At 40.2% G+C, this 21,584-nt stretch overlaps 1 protein-coding gene across 4 annotated transcripts in view; it reads right to left on the bottom strand.

The window, feature by feature from the left end:
* Zzz3 (zinc finger ZZ-type containing 3) overlaps positions 1-20,136 on the bottom strand; it is an 85,864-nt gene extending 65,728 nt beyond the window's left edge. For 3 of the 4 annotated variants that reach the window (XM_090334585.1, XM_090334587.1, XM_090334588.1), the window contains exon 1: positions 20,067-20,136. The gene's annotated coding sequence lies outside the window, so the exon portion shown is untranslated. Of the gene's footprint in view, positions 1-18,825; positions 19,068-20,066 lie in introns of those variants that run through there. The other variant, XM_090334586.1, reaches the window with a different exon arrangement.
* Positions 20,137-21,584: the final 1,448 nt, after the last annotated feature.

Raw genomic sequence — 21,584 nt, 5'->3', positions numbered from 1 at the left:
ACATAGCAAGTGAAGTGGGAAACACAGACCCCTGATCATTCTATGTACTTTAGAGGAAGAATCGTCTCATTATATCTTCACAATCATCTGAAAATTCAACTGGCAAGCTTTATTTACATGAAACTGACTCCAGGAAAGCTAATAATCACACATATAGGCAAGCCAGACTTGATCTTACATCGTAAACTACACTTCAACCCATGAGATTAATGCCATTATAGTAATAATTCAATAAATATTTTAAGTGAAGAACTTTTTCCAGCAGCAAATAAGACTCATTTGAAAAATAGATGACAAAAGCCACGTGCAGTGGCTCATGCCTGTAATCCTACTCAGGACACTGAGATCTGAGGATCACTGTTCAAAGCCAGCATGGGCACTAAAAAAAAAAACCTAAGGAATGTGAGACTCTTATCTCCAATTAACCACTAGAAACCAGAAGTGAAGGCCTAAACATAGATGACTAGTGACTTATGAAACTTCCAATAACTGACAATATTCAAAGTGAGCAAAGTTAAAATATACATTTACTTGCAAATATTCAAAACAACCTTCTACTATTTGTATCTTTGAATAAAACCCAATGCTAATGAGAAGCAGAGGAAAAAATATTTGGCCAGGTATGAGCTCTTCAGCTCAAGGCTACCTACCACCCTATCCCATGAGCCACAGCCCCACTTCCCCACTTTCTTATGATTAATAGGAGATAAGAGTCTCATGGACTTTAGTGACCAGGCTGGCTTTGAACTGAGATCTTCAGATCTCAGCCTTGAGTAACTAGGACTACAGGTATGAGCCACCGTACTCAGCTATGTTCCATGTTTAATGAGTGACATTTTTCTTTGTGAGTCATTCTGTGCATTCTTCCCTATTTCTAGTCATACAGAGCAAAAGACATATATACTATATACTGTCTATACTATATATGCTATATATACTATCTATGAAAGTATAAGGCAGCACAGAAGGCAATGAAAGTACCTGTCTTTTTACTTACTTCCTAATAATTATATAGAATATAACACTTAAGAGAAACAAAGGAATCAGTTAAACCAGTATAGTCAAAACAAAGCATTTATGATGAAATAAATTATTTTCCTTTACAATTACCTTCACCTTTTACTCAATCAACTGTATGTTCCTTTGCCAAGTGAGGACAAAGTGGAAAGATGGTCAGTTACATATGACATGGAAATGAACCCTCAGAAACTGAATCTGCTGGGCCAGGAGTGTAGCCTAATGGTAGTATACTTGCCTAGCATGCACAAAGCCCTGGGTTCAATTCCCCGGAACCACATACTCAGAAAAAGTTGGAAGTGGCGCTGTGGCTCAAGTGGCAAAGCACTAGCCTTGAGCAAAAAAAAAAAAAGAAAAAAAGTGTTCAAGGACAGTGCCCAGCCCTGAGTTCAAGCCCCAAGACTAGAAAAGAAAGAAGGGAGGAAGGAAGGAAGGGAGGGAGGGAAGGAAAGGAACTGAATCTGTCTGTGCCTTGATTTCAAACTCCAAAACACTGATAATAAACTTCTGATATTTACAAATCACCCAATCTATTGTTTTCTACTATAGCTACCTGAATCGATTAATATGGTAGTTAATGAGAGAGAGAGCCACACAGACAAGACTATGGGGCAACTAAAAAATAGAGTGAAATTACCAGTGCCAAGCAACAGAAGAAAGTAAGCTCCAAAAGAACATTAAACATTTTGATTTAGCTCATATAAATACCCTGGACTTTTCAGTTTCCAGTCAAAAAAAGTCTTTGTTAACTGTCTTAGAAGAAATAGGCCTGGGGATGTAGCTCACAGGGAGAATACTTGGGTGGTATACTTAAGTCCCTGAGTTCAATCTCTAGCTCAATCTCCAGCACTACCCCCAGAGGGGTGGGGGGAGGAAAGGGAGAGGAAGGGAATAGGTAGATGGGGAATAGGAGAAGTGGAAGACTAGGGAAGAGGGAGGAGAGTGAGAGAAAGGAAAGAATAAGAGAGGGCAAAAGGGGAGCGGGGAAAAGGAGGGGGGAAGGAAAAAAGAGAAACGAGGGAAATATATATATAATCCTACCTTTGTCCTAATGAACTTGCTTAATTCTACAACACCTAGCACAGAAATATGATTCCTAAACTAACAAAACCGGTTCATTTCAAGGTACATTAATTAAGAACATTCTGTGTCCTATGTACTTATCATTAAGATACAGTCTCAGTTCTGCACAATTACTCATCTTGAATATTTATAACGAAAGCATAAATGATTGTGTGAGTGTACACATGCTTGAACTCAGGGCCTGGTGCCATCTCTTAGCTTTTCTCCCTCAAGACTAGTTGGCACGCAACCATTTGAGCCACAACTTCATTTCCAGCTTTCTGCTGGTTAATTGCACAAGTCTGCCTAAGCTTGCTATAAACCTGAATCCTGAGTAGCTAGGATTACAGATCTAAACCTGTAAACATAGAACATGTTAGCAAAAGCTATAAAATGCCTAATGTAAGCATTCTAATAAATCTTTAATAAAGGATATTATGGAAAATTATCTTCCTTTATAAGACATCAACTTGTAGCTTTCCCTAATTGTATATAATATTTTGAAAAAATTTATAAAAATGTGGTTCTTAATCACTTGTTTTAAAGTACTAGAAAAAGGCTAGTGGTGGAGTGCTTGTCTAGCATGCACAAAGGCCCAGGTTTGATTCCTTGGTGCCACATAGACAGAAAAACTGGAAGTGGTGCTATTGCTCAAGTGGTAAAGCTCCAAATTTGAGAAAGCCCAAGGACAGTGCTCAGGCCCTGAGTTCAAGCCCCAGGACTGGCCAAAAAAAAAGAAAAAGGAAAAAGAAACCAACACATCAAACACACACACCCACCAACATCTTACATTTACAATCAATTTCAAATAAGTGACAATAATTAAAATTTGTAAGAATTTAAAAATCATAATCAGTGATTCTGTAGTCATTTTGAATTTATCAACTAAATTTATAATTTTTATGCAACTTCTGACTTTAATATTATTCACTCTCAGCTACATGAGAGGCAGAGATAATTTAATAAGGCAGACATTAAGCCAGACTCTCTTACTTGTATACATTATTAAAGTTTTGAACTAGCAATATATATATATATATATAATTTTTAAAAGGTATTTCAAAAACAAAACTCCAAAGCTGGACACAGGTAGCTAAGGCCTTTAATCCTAGCTGAGTTCTGAGGATTGTGGTTTGATGCCCCAGCAGAAAAGTCCATGAGACTCTTGTCTCCAATGAACTACTCAGAAAAAGCTGGACGTGGCTTTATGGCTGAAAGTGGCAAAGCACTAGCTAGCCTTGAGCAAAAAGCAGATCAGGAGCCAGAGGCCAGTGGCTACCACCTGTAACCCTAACTACTTAGAAGGCTGAGATCTGATGATCACAGGTCAGAGCCAACCCAGGCAAGAAAGTCTGTGAGACTCTTTTTTTTTTTTAAATTTTTTATTGTAATTAATAAAAGGGTTACATGATATTTGCCAGATAGAAGGTGCATTAATTCACATACATTGATACCCTTTCACATGTCTTGGTACCCATTACCCTCTCCCCCACCCCCCCTGTGAGACTCTTATGTCCAATTAACCACCAAAAAACCCGAAGTGAAACTGTGGCTCAAAGTGGTAGAGTGCTAGCCATGCGCAAAAGAGCTTAGGAAAGTACCCAGGCCCAGAGTTCAAGCCCCAGGATTAGCAAAATTAATAATAATTTTTTAAAGCCTTCTATCAATTTTGACTGCTTTTCCTATCTTTGGTTATTGCAGTCTTTTTTCTGAGCTTTCTGGAACCCAGTTTTCTAACTCATTTCTAAAATAACTCTAAGGTATATGAACACTACCTTTTAATTGGAATCATTTTAATTTTCAAATGGGAAGCAAGGGAAAGTATAACTTTGAAGTCAGACTTTTCACTTACTAGGTAACAAATTTGTTTTAGCTTCCATTTCCATAGTGATAAAAGAAGTACTGCTTAATGAGCATCTATTTTATATAAAGGATTGTATATACTTTGTAAATAGAATGTAATACATCTATTTAAAATAAGGAAAAAAATATTCAGAGATTTAAAGTTCCAGAGCTTCTAAGTGTTATAGCAAGGACTTAAATTCAACCACATAAACTATAAAAACTATAAAAATGAGCTGGGAGTCAGTGAGTGTCTGTAATTCTAACTACTCAGGAGGCTGAGATCTGAGGATAGCAGTTTGAAAGCTACCCCATGGAAAAAGTCCAAGAAACTACTACCTCCAATTAAGCTACCAAGAAACCAGAAGTGGAGTAATGGTTCAAGTAGTAGACTGTTCTAACTTCAGGACCAGCAATAAAAAAGAAGAAAAACTATATAAAATGGACCACATGCCTAAAAACAGGTGGTAAATAGTCCCTTACTACTCTTTCTCTTTGATCACAACCAATTGTGTGCACCAGCAATTCTCTTTAACTTTTAGAGAAAAAAAAATCTAATAACCTTTAGTATCTGCTAACTTGATAACCAGATAATCTGATAACCTTTAGTGCATCATTCAATTAATCAACTAAAAACAAAAACAGTACCACAAACATACTCTAAAGATACTTTATAGCAGGGTTACTCACACCTGTAAACCAGCTACTCAGGAAGCTGAGATCTGAGAATCGTGGTTCAAAGCCAGCCCAGGCAGGATAGTCCAATTAATCAGCAAACTGAAGTGGAGCTATGACTCAAGTGGCAATGCATATGCTTTCAGTTTTAAAAAAAAAAAAAAAAAAAAACACTAAAGGACAACATCCAAGCCTTGAGTTCAAGCCCTAGTACCAGCACAAAAAAAAAAAAAAAAAAAAGTTATCCCATAAATCTGAGGATTTGACAGATATAAAAACTCAGATAGGCTAGGCTTAATAGTTCTTGTCTGCAACTGTCAACTCTCCGGAGGCTAAGACATGTTTGAGGAGAGCCTGGAAACTTTTTAAAGGCTGATATTTGGAGTTTCCTTGTCAGTATACACCATTTGGGGCGTTTATGTGTGTGTGTGGGTCCGATTAGCCTCCAATGCAATTCTACTTCCCAAATACTGTGATTATAGGGTATACATCACACTCAGCTAAAAGTTGACACTCTTCCCTCTCTCCGCAATACTGAGAACTTAACCCAGGGCCTCTGATTTGGGATTACACCACTGAGTCACACTCTCAAACTCCAAGTCCTTTGGCTTTTACAGATAAAAGCCTTTACTCACTTTTGCCCTTACTGGTACAAATTATAAATGTCTCTTTCCTCCCTCTCTTCACTTATACATTCAATGATGGCCAATTTAGTAAATGATTTTTCCTATCCTTAAATAAGAACCATATTATCTTAAAGTATATCTCTAAGAAAAATACAAATGAAAACAAATTAAAAGGGAGACTAACATTGAACTTTATTTCTAGTTTCTTAAAAGTAAAAAAGTTCCAAGACCTAAGGAACAAAAGGTGCATGGTATCCTTAATATGTGGCCATTAAATCCAAAGACTACAAGAGCGAGGACTGAGTAACTGCATACTCAATACTACAGGCATGGTAATGGAAATATAAACATAACTATATAGACATAAAAACCTATGACTCTGGGCCGGGAGTTTGGCCTAGTGGTTAAAGTGCTTGCCTAGCATGCATGAAGACCTGGGTTTGATTCCTTGGTACCACATACTTAGAAAAAAGCCGGAAGTGGTGCTGAGGCTCAAGTGGTAGAGCTCTAGCCTTGAGAAAGTCCAAGGACAGTGCTCAGGCCCTGAGCTCAAGCCCAGGACTGGCAAAAAAAAAAAAAAAACCTATGACTCTATAGACATAATGTTTTATTTCATAAAGTAATATGTTTCTATGACATACAAACCCTTAGCCTAATTTTGATTAAGTTCTAAATACTAAGTTCCAGTGACTGTAGAGATTCCCTCCTTGAACAGTTTGTTAAACTTGTCATTTAAAATATGATGTAAAAATCAATGTTAGTAAGTTCTTTAATAAAAAAAAAGAAAAAAAGTAAAAAAGTTTCTGGATAAAGATTTACAGGAAAGTTTTTATTACTGTGCTAAGTACTTCTATCGGCTGACTTTTTTTCCCAAATTATAACAGGTGAGAATAACCACATTAGCATTAGAAATCTTTTCAGAATGATGATGATGTTCTAAAACTAGATTATGCTGATGGTCATACAACACTAAATTTACTTAAACATTACTGAATTAAATGTTGTTTATTGTGGCAAAGTCTGACTTTGCCGTTCAGGCTTGTTTTGAAATGAGAATGTTCCTTCCTCTCAGCCTGGAAAGTACTGGATTACGGGAGAAAACCACCACACCTGGATTTAATTGTACATTTACAAAGACTTAATCTCAGGATTTAAGAGGATGTAGCAGGAGGATCAAGAGTTTGAAGTCATCTTGGAGCACACAATTAAGACAGTATCCACAAGGGGAGGGGAGGCTCAAGAACCCAACTCCCTCTAAAAACAAAAAGAAACTTACTATTCAAAGTGATCAGAATGGCTGGGCATGGTAGCTCAGGCCTGTAATCCCAGCTACTCAGGAAGCTGAGATCTGAGGATCACAGTTCAAAATCAGCCCAGGCACTAAAGTAAGACTCTTATCTCCAATTAACCACCAGAAAACTGGAAGTGGTGCTGTGACTCAAGGAGTGGGGCAGTAGCCTTGAGCTGAAGAGCTCAGAGACAGGACCTAGGCCTAGAGTTCAAGTCGCACACCAGACCAAAAAAAAAGTGACGGGAATAAGCCTTCAAGCCTAAGTCTCTTTGAAATTAACACCACTTAGTTCTATTATCATGTAACTATTTTGCTGTTTTTGAATTAAACCTGAATTCATTTAATAGGGCCCCAGAAAAATTGACTTATCTCCAACTAACCAACAAACAAGCTGGAAATGAAAGTGTGGCTTAAGTGATAGAGCAACAGAAAAGCCAAATGAAAGTGTAAGGTCCTGAGTTCAAGCCCTGCGCACGCACGCACACGCACACACACACTTTCCCTGGTAAAAGTCTGCCAAAAATCCAGCTATGTATGCAATATACAACACTAGAAAATGCTGGCTAGCTCACTAACAGAATAGGCTGATGTGTAGCTTAATGCTTGTTCGAAGTCCTAGGTTTAAATCTCCAGTCTGTCTCTCTGGACACGCACACATTATCCAAACTGGTAAGGAGCTCAGTGTTCATTCAGAAGATAATGTTCCTCCCAAAGATGACAAGAGACTCCTGCTTATTAACTTCTAATCCCCAGTTCAAATCTCAGTACATCAAGCCCAGAGAGCAAATGAATTGTTGCTAAAAATTAAGCTAAATCTTGTGTAATATTAATTTTTTTTTTTTTGGATGGTGGTGAGGAGCCCTTCAGCTCAAGGCTAGCGCTCTGCCACTTTGAGCCAAAACGCCATTTCCTTTTTCTGGGGGTAATCAGAGATAAGGATCTCACTGACTCTCGTGCCCTGGCTGGCTTTGAACTGTGACTCTCCGATCTCAGCCACCTGAGTAGCTAGGATTACAGGCCTGAGCCATCAGAACATGACTTGTGTAAAACTTAACTTTTAAAAAAGCTTAGCGGCCGGCCACAGTGGTTCATGCCTGAAATCCTAGCTACTCAGGAAGCTGAGAGCTGAGGACTGCAGTTCAAAGCCAGCCCGGGCACTAAAGAACATGAGACTCCTATCTCCAATTAATTACTAGAAAATGGGAAATAGGGCTGTTGGCTCAAGGGGTAGGGCGGTAGCCTTGAGCTGAAGAGCTCATGGACAGTGCCCAGGCCCAGAGTTCAAGCCCCATGACCCCCACCCCCCCCACACACACACACTCAAAAAAAGCTTAGCAAAAATAAAAGTTGAGTCTAGAAATATAGGTCATGAAATATACGTACTATTCTTGAACAAAGTTATCTTTTCTACTAGTCATTTAAATATATTGGTTCTAACAAACACTGCAAATAATCAAATTTGCTATAAGGGTATTAAGTGTATCACCAGACTAACAATAAGACATATTGGAAAAAATATGCACAGATGTATAGCAGTAAATCTTTCACTATGAAATCATATGAAATCCTATTAAAGAAAGCTGGAGGGCACAAGTGGCTCATGCCTATAATCTTAGCTACTCAAGAGACTAAGATCTGAGGACAGAAGTTGGAAGCTAGTTAGGGTAGGAAAATTCCAAAGACTTTTGCCTCTAAAAAAAGCAATCAAAATAAAAACTGGAAGTGAAACTGCAACAAGTAGTAGTAGAGCAAAAGCACCTTAGACACAACACATAAGCCATGAGTACAATCCCCAGGGCCAGCAGTCAGTCAGTCAGTCAATGAATCAGAAATTATATACATGAGGTAAAATGAGAAGAATATATTAAAGAATTCTTGGTAAAGTTGCACTTAAAGCTGCCTAAAAAGAAATGCTAAGTAAGATTCTTATTATAGACCACTTCTATAGTAGCCTATAATCTGATTTTATAATTTTCATGCCATATTGTAATACCGATCATAAATATAAATACTTTGAAAGTAAAATGGCTTAATTTTAAATCAAGATTATTTCTAGGTGGGGGAGACTGAGCTTTCAACATTCTTTGAAGTAACTAAAACTACAGGCTATCATAAAAACTAGGACAGAAATCATTGGCTGAAGAATTCAAAGAATGAAATGCAAGCTACCAAGTAATAAAAGTTCAAAAAGGCATTAGCTAGCCAGGAATACTGTACAGTAGTTTTCAAAACAAAAATTTTAAGTGGGATTTGAAAGGAGAGACAGATGAAGTACATAAGCCATTAATGACAAAAACTTAAAATATACTGTGTACTTAAACAGTACAAAAATGGAAACAAGTTCCACTACAGTCCAAAAACAAAGAATGATCTTCTTTGACGTCTTCTCCTAGTTCTTCAAAACTTTTAGGGCAATCATGAGTAAAATATCAGTCAATAGTGCTGTATAAATCAGATTGAACTGTAGGATTTTCAGGCTAAATGTCATGTTGAGGAGAGACACAAAACAGAACATACTATGATTCTATGCTCACAAGCAAACAATTATTGTATTGTCCTGGACATAAATGGTGGTTTCCTTGTGGCAGGCAAAGATGTTTAAAAACCAGAAAAAAAGGACACAAGAAGTTTCTGGAGGCTTAATGATACTCTTGATTCTTAGACTAGGAAACTTCACTGAGCATATGAGAACTTAATATCTGAATAATAGTTTTATCTTTTTAAAACAGGCAGGAAATTTCTTCCCCCAAAAAGAAACATTTTAGCCAGACACTGTAGCTCACACCTGTAATCTTAGCTACTCAAAAGGCTGAGATTTGAGCCTCACTGTTCAAAGCCAGCCCAGGCAGTCTATGATACTCTTACCTCCAATTGAAAACCACAATTGGCACTGTGGCTCAAGTGGTATAGCCAAAGAGCTCAGGAACAGTGCCCAGGTTCAGAGTTCAAGCCCCACAACTGACCAAAAAAAATTTTTTTTACATTATGTAAAACCAACATAAAAATATGTATTTAATAAGGGCAGTTCAAAAAAAGATAATTGATTTTTAGGGAGCTTGATGATCTAGTTGGGTGTTAGTCGGCTTACACAGCATATGTGAGAAGTCCTAGGTTCAATCTCAGAATAAGGGGGGTATGTTAAGGGGTGAAAAGTTAACAGAAAAATAGTATACCCTTCTTCAAGGGCTGCCAGTAAGTAAATCTCACAAACATACATACACACAACCTCCAGGAAAAATAATCTTGATAGCTGTCAACCAACCAACCTAACTAAAAGCCTTACTTCACTTTATTTATGAAATGTAAACCTGCTTTCTAATGAGGAAGAATAGTAGGATCATTTTTCCTTAAACTTCAAACTTTAACAACTTCTATTTTCTATTAACACTTACATGAACTTGTCTAAAGCAATTCATTCATTGCAAGAGAGCAAAATTCTAGTAGGAATAGGTATAAATCATGTCCTTCGCCATTATAATCCAAGGTAGAAATTTCATTATCAAGTTTCTCATCTGTATCTTTAATCTCCAAAAACAGGACACATGGTTTTGAAGTATTTATTGTTTTACACTCAAGAAAATTACTTAAACATGGCCTTTCTTGCTACCATTAAGGTCATTAGCATAGAAAATGCAGAAATCATTAATAAATCAACAAGCTTTGGAGTCAGCAGTTTTATGATATAAAAGCATAGTACCTCTTTTTATAAAGTGTTTATCAATTACTGCATAAAATAAAGAAATTCTAGTAAATAGCAGGTATTTTCAATACTAAAAATGCTCTCTGGCATGAAAGGCCCTCTCAATTCTAACCTGAAATTTCTTTTTCATTATTAAATTCCATTAAATATATCATATTGCCATCCTGTACAACTGACAGCAGTACTGTCTGAAACCTGAATCTTATAATACTTTTTCACTAAATGCATACACATATGATATCAGGTTATGTATTACTGTTTAATAAAGGAAACCCGCTAGGCTAGACATAATGGCACCCTGTAATCCCAGCTACTCAGAAGTCCAAGATAAGAGGACCTTAAGGCCAATTTGGGAAAATTAGGAAGACCCTGTTTGAAAATACTTAAAAATTTTAAAAAGCAAATATCCTAAATTGATTTTAGAAGTTAATTTTACACTAATTCTTCTATCTCTAGTGTGCACTCTTAAATAGTGCTATAATTTTTTTATTTCTACTCAACAAAGGAGAAACTGCTAATTCTAAAGTATGGGAAATGAATTCTTTCTTTTCTTCTTATTCTTTTGGTGCTGAAGATTGGGCCCACAGCTTTGCTTATATTAAAGCTTGTGCTCTATCACTAAGCTATCTCAAAACTATTTAAAAGTTTTAGCTGTTAAGAAAATAAATTATAAAAACAGTTTTATAAAGATTGAGCTTTATTATCCTTAATTAGTAAATGCCCTAATAATCAATATGAAAACAACTGTCACAATAAAAAGAAAACTAGAAGCAAATAATCTTAAACAAGTCATGAAAATCATCTATGATCAGCATTAATGTATTTGTTAAAGTTTGATATAGCATATCAACACTTTAGTAAAAATAAAGCAGACAAAACAAGGAAAATAAAGCATATTTAATAGAGCTGAAACAATTACTAATTTTGAGGAAAGTATTTTAGATTTTCATTTTAAGTCAATGCTAAATGAAGTTGAAAAAAGTTTGATTTATTCACTTAGAAAAAACTGAACAGCATTAAATCAGTATTGTTTATTTTTACATTTCTAGAGAAGGGGGAATTTCATGTGATCACCAGAACAAAAGTATACTATGGTATTTCATTACATTAATTTTTTTTCTTTTTTTGTAGGTCATGGGGCTTGAGCTAGGCCTGGGCTGTCCCTGAGTCCTTCAGCTCAAGGCTACCACCCTACCCCTGGACCTGGGCACTGTCCCTGAGCCCTTCAGCTGAATGCTACCACCCTACCGCTGAGCCAAGCCCCACTTCCCATTTTTCTAGAGGTTAATTGGAGATAAGAGTCTCAGTCCTTTTGTGCCAAGTCTGGCTTTGAACCTTGATCCTCAGATCTCAGCCTCCTGAGTAGTTAGGAGCCACCCCGCCTGGCTTAATTACATTAATTTTTAAACTCTTACAAATTAACAAGGGAAATACAGATATGTATTACTTCTGTAGTAAAGAAAGTGGCAGCTGGGGAGGTGGCTCATAACTGTAATCCTAGCTACTCAGGAGGCTGAGATCTGAGGATCAAGGTTCAAAGCCAGCCCAGGCACAAAAGGAACTGCAATTAACCTTTAGAAAATAGGAAGTGGGGCTTGGCTCAAGGATAGGGTGGTAGCCTTGAGGTGAACAGCGCCCAGGCCAAGTTCAAGCCCCATGACCCACAAAAAAAAAAAGAGAGAAGGGGGGGGGGGAGGAAAGAAAGAGGAAAAGTATACTGCATACCTTATGAAATGTTTATAAATATATGTTGACAAAGTTCAGAACGAGTACTCCACTGGGATAATAAATTTATCTCTTTGGTAACTGAAGTAATAACATGCTTAAGAGAATTTAAAATGTACCTTTTTAGTGGTTTTTACCACTTTCAAGGCCCAGCACCAGTGAGTCACACCTGTAATCCTAGCTACTCAGGAAGCTGAGATCTAAGGATTGAGGTTCAAAGCCAGAGGTGCACCCATGGCTGTGAGACTCTTATCTCCAAGTAACCATCAGAAAACCAGAAGTGGTGCTGTGGCTCGAGTAGTAGAGTGGTAGACTTGAGCTGAAGAGGTTAGGGACAGCACCCATGCCCAGATTTCAAGCAAACGACTGACCAAAAACAAGGGGAAAAAAATCATGACAATAACCCAAAGGAAGTAACACTGAACATGGGAAACACTCCGTATAAATAGGAAGTTTCTCCACAGTTACTTACATATCCAAACAACAAAAAAAAGCTAGAAGAATATGCATCTGCACAACCATTTATTTTAGTAGTTATTAAAATCATGAGAATATGAAAGTGTCATTATCTAATAGGATCAGGTTAAAAAAAGTCCTGTCAGCAAATATATGTTAATTTTAATATCAAGGAAACAATACCAAGCTGTTAATAAAGGCTGTATTAATTTCCAAGATTTAAAGTCCTCAAGCCAACCCTTTGAAATCACTATAATATATATTCCTGAGTCAAACACTACCAAACCATTCTATCCCTGAAGGGAGCATAATGTTTAGAGAAAACATTACAAGAACACCAGCAAAACAGCAAAGATGATTCGTTACAAAATGAAACATTTCTTACCTTGGGACATCTAGTTATACTAAAGGTAGAGACTTTCAGCTACAGAACTAAATCACATAGACTGGACATTTCCTAATTCTAATCAGTCACTTTATTAAATCATTCATTAGCAAATATGCTAGTGTGTAGGCAACTGGTTGCTTATTACATATGGTGTAATATAGGAGAGCCTTGTTAAAAAGATAATCTCTTAAAATATCAAATGAAAGGTAAAAACGGTACAACAAATTCCATATACCACTTTTAGTTGTTAGTTTCACATACAGAATACTACAAGTCAGTTTTTCCAGAAAACTGAAATATAACTCGTTTTTTCTGTTTTGTTTTTGTTGGTTTGTATGTATCTATAAGCATGCTAGTACTGGGGCTTAAACTCAGGGACTCACACTCTTGGTTGGCCTTTTACTCACCTGAGCCACATTTGGGTGTCTATGGGTTAACAGGAAATAAACACCTCACTGTCTTATTTGCCCCAGCTGTCTTCAAACTGGGAATTAAAATTCTCAATCTCCTGAGCCACCAGTACCTAGCTAAAATGTAATGCAAAATGTAAATGTAAAAAGCTAGGTTTTTTATTGTTGTTCTTAATATACTACGTTGTTTCTTTTCTCTTTCCCCCCCATACTGTTAATCTCATGTGGTTACTGTATCTAATTTTGTTACCTGGTATATTGTATATATGTTTATTTGAAATAAGGGGGAAAAACAAGATGACTGGGAGGGGGTGGGAAATGGGGGCAAAAACATGAGAACTGGTATCAATGTTTGAGAAGTAATGTACCAACTACCTGACAAATGTAACTGTAACTTCTTCATACATTATGCCAACAATAAAATTTTTTTACAAAGAAATTATTAAGGCCCGAGTTTGGCCTAGTGGTAAAGTGCTTGCCTGGCATGCATGAAAAGGCTGTAAGTGGTGCTATGGCTCAAGTCGTAGAGTTCTAGCCTTGAGAAAGCCCAAGGACAGTGATCAGATCCTGAGCTCAAGCCTGAGACTGGCAAAAAGAAGAAAAAGAAAAAGAAGAAAAAGGAGAAGGAGGAAGAGGAGGAGAAGGTGGAGGTGGAGGTGGTGGAGGAGGAGGAGGAGGAGAAATTATTGAATTTTTTTTATTTAAGACAAAAAAAGGTAATTAATGATCTTCTCAAGAGGAATTTCTTACTACTTCCTTAAACCTAGAATAAATTTATTTATGATTAAGCTTTTTGAGATAAATTAACTACTATATTATATAAAAATTTAATTTTCTCAGGGGTTAATAGTTATAGGAGTTCTATCTTAATAGCCTTAAAACATTATTCTATAGTTCCATCTATTTCTAGCCATGGCTCATGCCTGTAATCCTAGCTACTCAGAAGGCTGAGATCTAACGGTTCAAAGCCAGATTGGGCAATACAAAGCCAGGAGACTCACCTCCAATTAATCACTAGAAAATGGAAGTGGAACTGTGGTTTAAGGGTAGGGCAGTAGCCTTGAGCTGAAGAGCTCAGGGACAGCGCCCAGGCCCAGAGTTCAAGCCCCATAACCAAAATATATATATATATATATATATATATATATATATATATATATATTCTATAGTTCCATCTATTTTTAATAATTTTTCCTTTCTTGAAATAAAACATTTCTGCTGTGTCTTACTTCATGTATGCCTACCCTATGATTTCACTTTGGTGTGCTACTTCAAATTGGTAGTTTTGAAATAAAAGTACAATCATGTGCCACATAACCATTTCTGATGAATGGACTACATATATAAAGACAGTCCAAAGACTTTATTACCTAATAATGTTGCCTTCATCTTAGTTTGCATAAGTATACCTGATTTTCACATAAGTAAATTGCACAATCACATTTCTCAAACTGTATGTATCCCTCTCATAAAGCGTATCATAACTATTTAGGTTATGATTGTCTAGAAGGGTCAGATCAATGCCCAGAATGTCTCTTATGTTTCAAATGAACTACGATGAGTAGCACTCAACAAATACCAGATGCATGATCCAATTTTTAAAAAGTAGTATCAGAATTAGAGGCATTGTTTAAATGATAAAGTGCCTGCCCAGTAAGTCCAAGGTCATGATTTCAAACTTTAATAACCTATAATTTTTAAACATAACAAGTTAAAAAAAAAGGAGGGGAGGCAAGAATGTGGCTTAATGACAGACGCCTAGCATGCACAATGCATGGATTTGGTTCCTCAGTACCACATACACAGAAAAAGACAGAAGGGGGGCTGTGGCTCAAGTGGCAGAGCACTAGCCTTGAGCAAAGTGTCAAAGGACAGTGCCCAGGCCCAAGGGAAAAAAAAAAAAAGACAGGGCATGATGGAGCACAGCTGTGATCCTAGTGGCTATAATCCTCCTATAAAGAAAGATGAGCATTCTAGGCCATGCTGCCCTACCAAAAAAAGCAGTAAATGAGTAGTCTGACTACATCATGTATCAGTAATGCCCTCCGGGAGTTACTCAACTCACTTATCTTTGAGAAAACCAAAACCAAAACCAAAATAACAAACCTACATGAGAAAGAGTATCAGAAAAGAAAAAACAAACAGGTGAACAGTACAGATTCAGAGAAAAAGTTGAACACTGACATGATATATATCTGTATGCATACATGTTTGCACAAAAATACATATATATTTTTAGTATTATCAGAATATTAACAGAAATTTGCACCATATCTATATTACAGAAATCAGTCTTCCAGTAACTATTCCTTATAGATTACTCCTAAAAAATTTGTTTTTAAATTTTTTTGTTGTGTTTATCGTATAGTACTTACTAGAATTTAAATTCAGGGGCTTGTGTATGCTGAGAAAAGTCTATGGAGTGGGGGGGTGTAAAGTGGGATAAAAATATGGGAAGCGATGTGTTTGAGAAGTAATGTACTCCCTCCCTTATGAATGTTACTGTAACCCTGACAATTTAAAAAAGAAAACACTCTATAGATGAGCATGTCTCAAGTGTTGAAATTAGTGCTTTTAAAGTAACTGCATGGGGCCGGGAGTTTGAAGATCTGGGTTTTAGATTCCTCAGTACCACATACACAGAAAAGGCTGGATGTGATGCTATGACTCAAGTGGTAGAGCTCTAGCCTTGAGAAAGCTCAAAGAGAGTGCTCAGGCCCTAAGTTCATGGACTGGTTTTAAAAAAAAAAAAGGAAGGGCTGGGAGCATAGCCTAGGTACAGAGCTTGCCTACCATGCACAAAGCCCTGGGCACCATATACACAGAAAAAGCTGGAAGTGGCGCTGTGGCTCAAGTGGCACAGCTCTAGCCTTGAGCAAAATGTGTCCAAGGATAGTTCCCAGGCCCAGAGTCCAAGCCCCATGACGGACAAAAAAAAAAAAAACAAAAACGGGGGGGGGGGGGGGGGGAGGGGAGATGCCAACGATGTTCATTGCAGCACTATTTACCATAGCAAAGATATGGAACCAACCCAGATGCCCCTCAGTTGATTATTGGATCAACAAGATGTGGATTTATACACAATGGAATTCTATGCTGCCATCAAAAAGAAGGACATCGCCCCATTTGTAAGGAAATGGAAAGACTTGGAAAAAAACCACAGTGAAGTAAGCCAGACTCAAAAGGAACATAGGCTCATTTGTCATAATGTATAAACCTTGGACTCTCCTAGTAGAGGTTTACAACAGGGCAAAACCTGGATACATAAGGCCATATAGGAGGAAGCTAAATGAAAGGACCTCCAGGATATGGAAACAAGATCCATATAATGTGTGACTGTTGTTCTTAATATACTATGGCATTTTTCATCTCTTTTGTTGTCCCTTGGTTATCTCATATTGTCACAATATCTTACCTTGTTATCTAGTATACTGTATGTTCATTTGCTTATTTGAAATTGGATAGGGAAGGCGGAAAACAAGATGAGGGGTGGGGGTGGGGAGAGGGAAATGGGGACAAAAACATGAGAAGGGTATCAATGTTTGTGAAGTAATGAGCCTTCTATCTGGTGAATTAATATAACCCTTCTATTAATTACAATAAAAAGGGGGGCAGGGTTTGGCCTAGTGGTAGATTGCTTGCCTAGCATGCACCAAGACCCAGGTTCAATTCCTTGGTACCAAATACATAGGAAAAAAAAAAAAATGCTGGACGTGGTGCTGTGGCAAGAAATAGCAAAGCTCTACCCTTGAGAAAGCCCAAGGACAGTGCTTAGGCCCTGAGTTCATGTCCCAAGGCTGCCACCCCTCAAAAAAAAAAAAATTCTGGAAATTAGCAGTTCGTGGCTTAAGAAATGTCATCATGAGCACAAATAAATCATACATTATCACTGTTAACTTCAAATAAATTAGTGTACATAAAAATGGGTAACTTTTAAAACACTACCAATAACAGTTTATAAAAGTTTAGAGTTTATGAACTCTAAACCATCTAGAAAACAAAAGTTTAACATGCATAGATCAGATGCACAGAAGAGTAACAAAGGACCAATTCTAAGCTTATGTACATACTTTTGTAAACGCAGAAGTGTGACTTTCAATCACATGTTTTCAATCACAAGTTCAATTTCCTATTTCTACTAATTAAATGTACTTAACAAATGTTACTTTTCCAAATAATTCCAAGTTTCAAATAAATATAAACTTCAGCTGCCAACTTTTACTACAGACACTATCTAGTAATTCTGGTAGTCTGTACACAATTGTCTTTTTTTTAAGTATCTGAAAAAATATAAATATATGTCTTAAGTCTTTAAGTCTTAAATACTTTAATAAGTCTAACTCTTTCCGAATTCTGGCCCACTCAAGTTTCCTTTTATTATAAGCTTACCTATTGTGTTGTGACTTGTCTCATTGTCAACCTACATTCTAATGATCTCTACAAAATCTATAATTCCATTTCAATATTAATTTATGTGGTGTATCTCCTTTCTCAGATCTCATCTCTCAAAACTCCTATCCTCAACAATCCTATTTGTACTTTTTCAATTTTTTTAAAGTGTACACTGTTGTTGTTTTTTTCATCTGACAGTTCCGATAAAACCTGAGCCAGGTGCTATAATGCATACATTTCAGCACCCAGTAGCTGAGAAGAAAGGATCCTGACTCCTAGGCCAGCCTAGGCTATTTTATCTTGTCTCAAAATAAAGAAACAATAACAAAATTACTTTTGAAGTTTTTTTGGGGGGGAGGGGAATAATCACAAAATGAAAGCTGTTCAGCATATTTTAAGTAAATGTACATATTTTTATTAACTGCTGTTATAGCTACCTGTCTCTCGTTAAGGTTCATTAAATTATAAGATCAGAATTATTAACTGAAATGACATTTTTAAAACTTATAGAAAAACCCCTGTATATACACCTGAGTTCTTTTGGAACACATAAGTAATGCAAGTATAGAGGACAAATATTAACTATACAACTGAATCTTAACAGTAGTCATTTATCACTATATCAACCGAATTAGAAAACTTTCCAATTGCGAATGCTGTGCTAGTATACCATGTAACTAAATGGCCTTTTAAGTTTCTCCTCTCCAACGAAAATAAAATATGGAAAATATCCGCAGAGAGTGATTACTGATTTTAAAATCTAGGCGGGAACTTTGTAACAGGGTCTGACTAGGAACCTCTACTATGCTATGTACTAAGTGTGAAGGCAAACAACACTTTCGTAGCTTAAAAACACAAACAACACACGAATCACCTAACTGAACAGCCATGTAATTAACTCTCCCACTCCCAATACTAGATAAAACTCAAAACACTGGGTGAGCAACAAAGAAATCAAAAGTAAAAGTATAGGGTAGGTCAATTCATTTCTGATCATGATGTTAAGAGAAAAAAAACCCTCTCAGGAGAAAAAAAAAAAGAGCTAAAACTTGATCCGAAGTTTATAAGAAGTATGCTTTTAAGAATCAGATCTGAAACGATTAATTTCAACACGTGAAGTAAAAATCACATCAAAAATTCCTAACCTCAAACATGGCAGCCTCGGGAACGCAGAAGTAATCACAGCCTGGTCAATAATTACAAGAAACCCTTAATGATTAAAAGAGCGATTTTACTCTGACCTCTCCGGTAACTGTCAGAGAGACACCCGGCACTCTCCCGATACGGCCCGAAGTTGCCATGAACACCAAGTCCGGGCGAGGAGGACACTATCACCGGCCGCAGGAGAGCCGAGGCTGCCCAGGACAAGAGGGGACGGGGCTCCGACTCTACGCGAGTGGAGGGCGCTCGAATCCCCGCAGGAATCGGGCGACCGGACGGCTCTCGGATCGGGGACGCTGTGGGGATGGGAAGCAGGCAAACAAGTGACAGGGAGGAGGGATGGAAGTGCGCGGAGCCGGATCCACCGGGGCGGGGGGGGGGGGGCGTCACGCGGCGTGGGCGCGGCTCCGGACACGCGGCACGCGGAACCCGGCGGGACGAGCGCCGGCGCGGGGTGCAGCCCGGGCCCGGGGGTCGCTAACGTTCGCTTCTGCAGGTGGCGGGGCGCCCGCGGGGAGCGGGGAAGGACCGGCCCCCTCCACGGACTCACTGCGCTCCCTGCCCGAGCGGGGGAAAGCCGACGCTGCAACGTCTCCCCGCGGCCGGAGGCGCTCGCCCCGGCCCCTCCCTGACAACTTGCCTGGTCGAAAGAGTTGTGGGTCCCAGACCCCCGGAACCCAAGGCTCCGCCATCCAGGACAACTGCTCTGCCAACAAGGTCCCGCGAGAGCCGAGAAACCTCGCGATACAAACCCACTCGCCTCTCGCGAGCTTCCTCTACAACCAACATGGCGGTAGAGAAAAGTCAGTACTCCGGAATTTAAAAAGTGCTTCATGAACTGGAAGAAACGTGTAAGACACTGAGAGGTAGGAAGACCTTTCCGCCTTCCCTTCCTGTCTCTCCCTCGTCTTCCGGTCGGGAGGAACAACAAGCCACCTTCCTAGGAGCGCTGGGGACTTGGGTTCTACACCACGAACCAGTCTCTCTACCTCAGCCGGCCTCCCCTGCGTGTCACGTGGAGACGGACTTTCCGCGTGCCCGTCACGTGCGCCGCTCCCGGGGACGCGCGCGCGCGGGCCCGACGCCCTCTTGCGAGCCCTCGCGCTCTCCCTTCGCCCGCGCGTGCGCGCGCACCCCGGCCCCACGTGGGGGCTCCGCCGCCGCCGCCTCCTCCTTCTCCACACAGCCCACCCCCTCCCGCCACTCGGCTCCCAATCCGGGTCTCAGAGCCGAACGTTCCCCCGGGCGCTCTCCCCTTCTCTTCTCCTTCCCCCGCGCCGACCGGCCGGCCCCCCGCCACGTGCCCCGAGCGCCTGCTCACCTCTCTCGCGGGGCCGGCCACCACGGGCCACTCCGGAAGGCGCCGCCGCCGCGGCCGCTCTCCGCCCCCGCCACCGCACTGGCTCGAGTGCCCGCCGCCGCAGGAAGCTCCACAGCGGCGCCGCGGCGCTTCCAGGTGGGTCCCCGCCTCCCGCTCCTGCTACTTCCCGCAGCACCAGCGGCTCCTTCCGGTCCCCTCCTCTCTCCTAGCTGGGACCGACGAGCGAGCGGGCGGGCGGGCGGGTGGTGGCGGCGGCCGCCGCCGGCGCGCTCACTACACCGCCTGCTGGTAACCGCGGCCCGTGCACCGCCGCGCCGCGCTCCCCAGCCGCGGCCCCCCGCTCCCCGCCTCAAGGGCCCCCGCCCTCGCCTCGCCCGGAGGCCAGGCGGGGTCCCCAGAGGGCGGGTCCCGGGGCGTCCCTCCGCTCCCCCCGGGCTGCGCTCGCGGCCTGGCCGTGCCAGCCCGGCGTCAGCCGTCGGTTCCCGCACGCGGGTGTGTGCCGAGTCCACCGCTCCTCCGCCCCTAGCCGTGGGGCGTGCTGATGCCCCGGGGCCGCGCCGGCCCTTCGCTCGCCTTTCCGGCTCTCCCTTCCTGCGGTTCCCTTTCCGTCTCCAACTGAGCCCCTTCCCTCAGATGCAACTCAGCGACGCTGGGTGTGGGAGTTCAGGTCCCCTTCTACCTCTGTGCCCTTTACCATAAACCTCAACTTTAAGCCAGGCGCCCGGGGTTCACGCCTGAAATCCTCGCGACCCGGGAGCCTGAGATCTGGGGTTCGAAGCCAGCACAGACAGGAAGATCCTGGCAGAAAACCCAGAAGTAGAGCTGCGGCTCAAGTGGCAGAATCTTGATCCAGATAGCTAAGAGACAGCCAGCGGGCCCCGGAATTCAAGGAAACCTCAACTGCACATCTGGTCAGTGTTGTGTTCACCTGAAGTAAAAAGGTTACTCCTAGCAAAGGCACTTTCAGAGTAGAGTAGCCAGGAAGTGTCCCGGTTGGGGCTGTTCCTGGAATGTAGATTGGGGAAGACTAGGTGGGGCTATCTCTATGGATAGGCAGAAGCCTTCAAGGCGTTATTTTAAATGCAGTAGAGAGGGGTAAGTGACAGGATGTGATTTCACCACAATTTACCAAGTGCCCGCCTGGTCTGAAGTTGCTGTCAGCACACCAGACCTTTTTGTATGTCTGATCGATACTTATATTTCTTCTGTAACCGACTTGTGGGGAAAAAAAAATTTCCCCTCTCTGGAGATCCGAATTTCTTTCCGGCACTGGCATTGGCCTGGTTCCGGTCGCCATTAATAAACTCCTTTATCTTGTATGAAAAGTGGTCATGATCTCTGCTAATTTGTGCAGAGACATAGTATCATTGAAGATGGTGCTCAGTAACTTTTACTCATGGTCATTTCCCAGAAAAGTGCCTGACTTAATACAGTGCTCAATAAATACTGTCCAAAATGTATAAAAAGGCTTGTGCCGTAAATCATGTGCTTTCACATAAATAAAGCCCTGGGGTCAAT

This window comes from Megascapheus bottae, chromosome 6 (genome assembly GCF_031878675.1).
Source record: "Megascapheus bottae isolate mThoBot1 chromosome 6, mThoBot2.hap1, whole genome shotgun sequence".
Taxonomy (NCBI): Eukaryota; Metazoa; Chordata; class Mammalia; order Rodentia; family Geomyidae; genus Megascapheus; species Megascapheus bottae.
Note: the sequence above shows the minus strand (reverse complement) of the source record. Positions and strands in the feature narration are given on the sequence as shown.